This window comes from Elaeis guineensis, chromosome 4, assembly GCF_000442705.2.
Source record: "Elaeis guineensis isolate ETL-2024a chromosome 4, EG11, whole genome shotgun sequence".
Lineage (NCBI taxonomy): Eukaryota > Viridiplantae > Streptophyta > Magnoliopsida > Arecales > Arecaceae > Elaeis > Elaeis guineensis.
In genome coordinates, this window is record NC_025996.2 from 93418462 (window position 1) to 93427846 (window position 9385).

Here is a 9385-nt window from a genome sequence, read left to right on the forward strand (position 1 = left end):
AAACCTCACTGGCGACCGAGCCTCTGCAACACTCCCAAGTTTTGCCGACGGACAAGCCCCCACCAGCGTCGATCGGATTCTTCATGACGGACGGACTCCTACGGGAGCTGGACTTCGTCCCCAACTCCGACTGCAGGAAGACTTTGCCTGGACTCCTATGGGAGCCGGACTTCGTCCCCAACTCCGGCTGCAGGAAGACTTCGCCCGGAGTCCTACGGGAGCCGGACTTCATCCCCAACTCCGGCTGCAGGAAGACTTCGCCCGGACTCCTATGGGAGTCGAACCTCGCCCCCAACTCTGGCTGCAGGAAGACTTCGCCCGGACTCCTACGGGAGCCAGACTTCGCCCCCGACTTCAATTACAGGTAGACTTCGTCCGGACTCCTACGGGAGCCAGACTTCGCCCCCAACTTCAATTGCAGGAAGACTTCGCCCGGACTCCTATGGGAGCCAGACTTCATCCCCGACTCCGGCTGCAGGAAGACTTCGCCTGGACTCCTACGGAGCCGGACCTCGCCCCCAACTCCGGCTGCAGGAAGACTTGCCCGGACTCCTATGGGAGCCGGACCTCGCCCCCAACTTCGGCTGCAGGAAGACTTCGCTCGGACTCCTACGGGAGCCGAACCTCGCCCCCGACTTCAATTGTAGGAAGACTTCGCCCGGACTCCTACGAGAGCTGGACTTCGCCCTCAACTTCAATTGCAGGAAGACTTCGTCCGGACTCCTACGGGAGCCAGACTTCATCCCTGACTCCGACTGCAGGAAGATTTCGTCCGGACTCCTACGAGAGCCGGACTTCGCCCCCAGCTTCAATTATAGGTAGACTTCGTCCGGACTCCTACGGGAGCCAGACCTCGCCCCCGACTTCAATTGTAGGAGGACTTCGCTCGGACTCCTACGGGAGCCAGACTTCGCCCCCAACTTCAATTGCAGGAAGACTTCACCCGACTGCTATGGGAGCCAGACTTCGTCCCCGACTCCGACTGCAGGAAGACTTCGTCCGGACTCCTACGAGAGCCGGACTTCGCCCCCAGCTTTAATTGCAGGTAGACTTCGCCCGGACTCCTACGGGAGCCGGACCTCATCCTCGACTCCGGCTGCAGGAAGACTTCGTTCGGACTCCTACGGTAGCCAGACTTCGTCCCCGACTTCGACTGCAGGAAGACTTCGTCCGGACTCCCACGGGAGCCGGACTTTGCCCCCAACTTCAATTGCAGGAAGACTTCACCCAGACTCCTACGGGAGTCGGACCTCGTCCCTGACTCTGGCTGCAGGAAGACTTCGTCCGGACTCCTACGGGAGCCAGACTTTGCCCCCAACTTCAATTGCAAGAAGACTTCGCCCGGACTCCTATGGGAGCCAGACTTCGTCCCCAACTCCGGCTGCAGGAAGACTTCGCCCGGACTCCTACGGGAGCCGGACCTCGCCCCCGACTTCAATTGCAGGAAGACTTCGCCCGGACTCCTATGGGAGCTGGACCTCGCCCCCGACTTCAATTGCAGGAGGACTTCGCCCAGACTCCTACGGGAGCCAGACTTCGCCCCCAACTTCAATTGCAGGAAGACTTCGCCCGGACTCCTACGGGAGCCAAACTTCGTCCTCGACTCTGGCTGCAGAAAGACTTCGTCCGGACTCCTACAAGAGCCAGACTTCGCCCCCAGCTTCAATTGCAGGTAGACTTCGCCCGGACTCCTACGGGAGCCGGACCTCGTCTCCGACTCCGGCTCAGGAAGACTTCATCCGGACTCCTACGGGAGCTGGACTTCATCCCCGACTTCGACTGCAGGAAGACTTCTCCGGACTCCCACGAGAGCCGGACTTCGCCCCCAACTTCAATTGCAGGAAGACTTCGCCCGGACTCCTACGGAAGCCGGACCTCATCCCCGACTCCGGCTGTAGGAAGACTTCGTCCGGACTCCTACTGGAGCCAGACTTCGCCCCCAACTTCAATTATAATTTCAACAGCATACAAAAAGCACATAAAATAATTAAATTATAATAAGTAACAGCAATATGTATTATGTTAGTGAAAAAAATAATTAATCAAATAATTAAATAATTTTAATAGTAATACTAAAAAATATATATAATAAGTATAATTAATCAAATAATTTTCCTAACCCAATCTCCCCCGATCACCCCCTTCCCGACCCCATCCCTGCCGACCCCGGCCTCATCCTCGTCGGCCAGGCTCGACCCATCTCCGTCGGCCCCGGCCTCATCTCTACTAGCCCATCCCCATCCCCGTCGGCTCGGCCCCATCCTCATTGGCCTGGCCCGACCCTATCCCGTCGGCCCCTCGATGGCCTAAGAAAACACCAAAAAAAAAACTTACTGGTGACAGACGCAGGCACCGCCGGCCCGGCCTGACCCGACCCCATCCCCACCGACCCAGCTTGGCCCCATCCCCATCGGCCCCGACCCGCACCGTCGGCCTGGCCTAACCTCATCCTCGTAGGCCCTGGCCTCATCCCCATGGGCCCGGCCCCTTCCTTACCGGCCCCCCGGTGGCTCGAGAAAACACCAAAAAAAAAGAAAAAAAAACTTAACGGTGGTGGAAGAAGGCGCTGCTGGCTTGGCCTGACCCGACCCCATCCCCGCTAGCCTAGCCCAGCCTGGCCCCATCCCTACCGACCCCGACTCGCACCGTCGGCCTGGACTGACCCCATCCCTACAGGCCCTGGCCTCATCCCCGCAGGCCCGGCCCCATCCCCGTCGGCCCCCCGATGGCATGAGAAAACATCAAAAAAAAAAGAAAAAAAAAACTTAACAGTGGCGGACGAAAGCGCCGCTGGCTCGGCCCCATCCCCACCGGCCCGGCCCGGCCCCATCCTCGTCGGCCCCCCGATGGCCGGACAAAACACCAAAAAAAAAAAAAATTACCGATGGCAGATGCAGGTGACGCTGGCCTATCCTGGCCCGGCCCCATCCCCATCAGCCCTAGCCCCGTCCCTGTCGGCCCGGCCCCTCCCCACCGGCCCCTCAGTGGCCCAAAAAAATACCAAAAAAAAAAAATACCGATGGTGGACGCAGGCGCTGTCGGCTCGGCCCGACCCGACCCCATCCCCATCGGCCCCTCAGTGGCCCAAAAAAATACCAAAAAAAAAAAATACCGATGGTGGACGCAGGCGCTGTCGGCTCGGCCCGACCCGACCCCATCCCCACCGGCCTCGGCCACATCCCCGCTGGCCTAGCCCGGCCCCATCCCCACCGGTGTCTCCCCCATCCCTGACGGCCCACCGGTGGCTCGAGAAAACATCGAAAAAAAAACCTTACCTTACCAACGGACGGCGATGGACAGCGATGGCGACGACAGACGACAACGATGATGGTAGATGACGACGGTGGCGGATGGGGACGACGATGACGGATGGTGTCGGCCACATCCCCGCTGGCCTAGCCCGGCCCCATCCCCACCGGTGTCTCCCCCATCCCTGACGGCCCACCGGTGGCTCGAGAAAACATCGAAAAAAAAACCTTACCTTACCAACGGACGGCGATGGACAACGATGGCGACGACAGACGACAACGATGATGGTAGATGACGACAGTGGCGGATGGGGACGACGATGACGGATGGTGGACACCACGGGGAGGGGGGGAGAGTAGAGAGGGGCTAATAATATTATTAACGATAAAAAAAATTTTTGTCGCTAATAGTTTCCGTCAAAAAAAAAATTTCTCGCTAAAAAAATTTTCTCGCTAAAAAAAAATTATTTGCGATGAAAAGCTTTGCGTCGTTAATTATGTTATTAGTGATGAAAAAATATTTTTGTTGCTAATAATTACTGAAGAAAAATTTTTTCATTTTTTCAAAAAAATTATGACGAAAATAAACATGAGCCATGTGATGCAATTTAACTCCTTGGTGGGTCTTCCATAAAAAGTTTATATATATATATATATAGCCAAATTAGAATTAGAAAATAAACATGAGCCATGTGATGCAACTTAACTCCTTGGTTGGTGGGTCTTCCATAGAAAGTTTATATATATATATATAGTCGAGTTAGGATCAGATCGACAGTATTTGGACTCAGATATGATCATATCAAAATTCTGTAATAGAAGTTTTAAATTAATGATTCAAGCTATTAAATGTGATCTAATATCTCAAAGCTGCTTGCACACAAAAAATCATATGATTTCTAATCTTTAACTTATGTATCTACGAGTCAAAAATTAAATAGTCCAAATAAAATTAAATTAGATATATTTTTTTGATCATTTGATGCATAGGTTAGGGATCTTCAAATCATATAATATTTTTGTATATAAGCAGTTTTGAAATAGTAGATTACATCCAATGATTTGGATCATTGATATAGAATTTTCGTTGTCTAATTTTTATTTAATCAGATCTAAATATGTATATATTGCTTTGAAAGGATAAACACTTTGTAATCCTTACTGGCCTTAAAGGTTTCACGATAGGTATCTCAAGTATTCATGAGTGGTCCTTACCTCTAAAAATTCCACCATAGGTACCTCAACGATTCATACGTCATTTTATCATGTCAGAATCCACTTATATTTTAGACCATGATTGTGAAGTTATAATATAAGATGGGCAACCAACATAAATGTACAAAAAGAGTTTAGAGATATAAGTTTGGTTTTGTTTAGAATTGAATGAACAATACTATTTGATATTTATATGAGAATGGGTTTAGAATTGGGATCCAAGTCTTTGAATGAAAAATTATTTAAACTGGATCACATTATCTAGGATGCATATCAGGTGACTTTATTTTAATTTGCTTATCTAATCTGTTATTTTCATCGTAAACACATATTATTTATAACGTAATATTTTTGTCGCAACTAATCTATTATTTTTAAATTTTTAAAATTTTTAAAATATTAATGATGAAATATTTTCATCACAAAAAAGATATTAGCAATGAAAATATATTTTTCCATCACTAATAGTTGAGTTTTTAAAATTTTAAAATTTTTTATTTTTCACATATTAGTGATGAAAAATATTCATCATAAATCATCAAAGATTTTAGGATGGATAATTGAAATTCCATCATAAATATGGAATTATTTATGATGTAACCTTTTGTCACAACTAATCTTTTATTTTTAAATTTTTAAAATTTTTTAAATATTAGCGATGCAAAAGTTTCATCATAAAAATAGATTCATTAGTGACGAAAAATCTTCGTTCCATCATAAATAAGCTACTTATTTATGACAAAATTATTTTTATTACTAATAATCTAGTTTTTAAAGATTAAATTTTTTTATTTTTTTACATATTAGCAATAAAAAATATTCATCATAAATAATCAAAGATTTTGTGACAGAAAATAAAAATTCCATCATAAATATGGGATTATTTATGATGTAATATTTTTATCACAAATAATCTATATTTTTTAAATTTTTATTTTTTTTAATTTTTTTTAATTATTAGTGATAAAATATTTTTATTGTAAAAATTTTGGTATTAGAGACGTAATAACTTTATTCATCATAAATATGTTAATTATTTATGATAAAAATTATTTCATCGCTAATAGTGAAGTTTTTGAATTTTTAATTTTTTTTTATTCTTTCACATATTAGTGATGAAAAATATTCATCGTAAATGATGAGTATTTTATGATAAAAAATATATTTTTTATCATAAATATTTTATTATATATGATGTAATTTTTACATCATAAATAATCTTTAATTTTTAAATTTTTATTTCTTTTAAATATTATCGACAAAATTTTTATCATTAATAATTTTTATTTATGACATAAATATCATTTTCATTGCAAATAAGATAATTATTTGTGATGAAAAATTATGTCAAAAATAATCTTTAATATTCAAAATTTTAAATTTTTTTATTTTTTTTAAAATATTAGTGATAAAAATTTTTAGTCATAAATAATAAATATTTATGATGGAAAATCACTTTCATCACAAACACTTCTATTATTTATGATGAAAAGATTTTTGTTGGTAATATTTAAAAATTTAAAATTAAAATAATATTTTATTATTTATGATGAAAATAATCATCACAAATAAATTATATTTATGATAAATTTTTTTTCATCATTAATATTATTTATTTATGATAAAAATATAATATCATCATAAATATTTTTTATTAGATATGAAAATTTTGAAACATCGTAAATAGTATTATTTTTGATGAAAATTTTTTCTGTCATACAAAAATTCATCGTAAAAACTCTCTTTTCTTGTAGTGTGAGTCTTCTTTCTATCATAATAAGGCGACTGAATCCGAGCGAAACCTTAAACCTTCCTCTATAAAATGGAAGCTCCATTCCTCGTCCGTCAATCATTGGAAAAGCCCTCTTGCTCTCCCTATTTCTTCCGCTTTCCTCTGCCTTTATTCTCGATGCATTGGTGAGATTATGGTCCAAAACACCACCAAGAGCTAGGTAATCCTTCTAAAAAATTCTTTCTTTGATTTCTTCATAGAATTTAGCTAAGATTTTTGGATTTTATCTGTTGATTTTGGAGAAAAGAATCAGATCCTGAAGCTCCTGTTTCAGCTATCTTTGTTCTTGGATTTTTCGGTGCCGTTCGTCGTTGGCGAGCATCCAAACATGGAGCCGCAGTTGCACCGCTCTGGGTTGAACCCCCACTTATCGTTCCGAACGAGACCTCCATGAGATTGGGATGAAGAAGAAGGGGGGACCATGGTCCCCTGTTCTATTTAAACGAAAGAAGGAGGAAGAAAGAGAAAAAAAAAGAAAAGAAAGAAAAAAAAGAAAAGAAAAAAAAAGAGAGAAAGAAAGAAAAGAAAAGAAAAAAAGAAAAGACTCTCTCTCCTCTATTCTCTCTCTTTCCTCTCTTTCTCTCTCTAATTTCTCTCTCCACTTTCTCTCTCTAAAAATTTTTCTCTTTAGATTATTTCTCTCTCTTAGGATTTTTTAGAATTTTGAGAAGATTGATGATGAGTTTGAATAATTTTAGTGAAAGCATCCTGATCCGTGATCGTCGGGCAGTATACCAGCATCTTGATCCGACCATGAACTACTAGATTTGATCATCCATAATTTTATTTTGAATTATCTGTATACTGGTTTAACCATAACTTGATTAGATCATTTTGATTCGATCAATTGTGATGTTGGACTGTGTCATCTGATCAATTTAGATTGTACCTCATGAATTCTCTCTCCTCTGATTTTCTCTCTCTACTTGATTGATGAACTTAATGAAGAAATCTTGATCTTATCACTTTGAAAATTTGATTTGATCCGGTAGCCAAATTTTGGACCATCTATGTCCTAATTGAATTTTGATCAGATGAAATTAGATGATCGGATCAATCTGGATTATAGGATGCGGTATCCATAAATTTTATTTTTTTTAATTACTCATACCTTTTTTAATTATTGAACTTAATTCTGTATAGGATTGTGGATATTTGATCATGGGATACCGCGATATGAACTATGAACCAAAGATTTTGGAAAGATATTTATAGAATTATGTAGATTTATTGAAATACGTTCGAGATAAGTAATGCTTTACTTTTTCTAGATTTATTGATAAATTATGATATATTTTTTTGATATGATTTATGAAATGATGCATGAATTGGATGAATGATATTTTGTTATAAAAAATATCTTATTTTGAGATATTATGATGAAGCATGATTGAACATATTGATTTCGTTATGCATTATATTGATTGATTTCAATACCACATTATTATGTGCTTTCTTATCGAACTAGAATAAAAGATATGATTTATGAAAAATTTTGATATAAGAATAATATGAACTGACAACCTGACTATGTAAATGATCCTGCAAATGGAGGCATATACGTTGGTAATTGATTTATCCTAAGAGTTTATGTCACCATCGAGACCAGCGACATGTTGCCAGCGAGACCAGCGGCTCCGAAGGACTTTACTGCCAGATGATTTGTAGCTCACCACAAAATGATACGCGGTGTTATGACCTTGTCACAAGAAAAATATGGTCATAGCTCATAGTTGATGAAAAGAATTTAAGAATGAAAGAAATTGAAATCTCGAAAGAAATTCAATTTTTTTAAAAAAAATAAATTTAACATGAATTATATTGCATAATTGAAATTGATTTCGAATTGATGAACTCTATATGCTTATTTAATATAAATAATTATTTACTTTAATATCTGATAAAATCTATTTAAAATGATCATTACTTACTAGGCTATCTAGATCATTATCTCTTATTTTATTATTTTTATAAATATTAAAAAATTAAGATGATATAAGATATGAATGGAAGAGTGATTAGAGGCAGAACCTCCATACTTTTATTTTGAATTAAAAATCTTATTGAATTTGATGTAAGACCTATTGAATATTGTTGAATTTATTGAGATATAAAAGTTAAAATTTGAATTATTATATTTTTTTATATAAATTATTGACTAATTATTCTACTGTTATATTCTGATAGTCTGATAAGATGCCTTGCATGCTCATGGAGAGAGTTTTCTATGAGTATATGGCAGTTGCCATGATCTTCGGCTCACAATCTCAGATCGAGAGCGTGATAATTAAAGTGGTATCAAAGCATTAGTGGATGAATTAAGATGTAGAATCAAATATAAGTTGAGTGTATGTGGATAGACACTAGAGACATTATGGTATAGATCTTTGATGATTGTAGTGTAAGGTATCTTTATGAATTTTAAATATTATGATTATGTATGAAAGGGGTCACAAGAGATCATGACACATAGAGTTTGAAATATGATGGATAATCTATGGATCATATTATGATTTATTGGATTTGATCTAAAGTAATTGCATGAGGATTAATCATGAAATTTTATTGTATTATAATTATTAATTTGAACATTAGTTGTTCAAGTGAATTGTAAGCTCAAACTTGACATGAGAGAATACTGTGATATTGCTCTTAGTTTTGAAATTAATTATTTAGTGATAAGGTAAAGATTTATTTATAAAAGTATTACTTCAAATTAGACTAAGAAGACCTTTCATGATACGTGATGGCAATATTCTTTGAAATTTATACTAGAATGAGGATTATATATGAAACTTGCATATAGAAATAAAAATATAGTTAGAGACATTGTGAAGAGATTTATTTCTTATTGAAGAAATTGATCATGAGATCATGGAGTATTTCATCTTGATGGAATCATTAATAATTTTAGTTGTTATTTTTAGATCCAAATGGTATATCTTATTTAGGTCTATTGAAGACTATATAACGTGCATGAAACTTCAATTCAAAATTTGGGTTTATAAGATGATCGAGGGATCTTCGACCATTATTGTTGAGATTGCTAACGAAATTCTTGATTATTATTTTTAGATGATCATGAGACATGTGAAACTATAATTTAAAAATTTTTGGGATTTTGAATTGA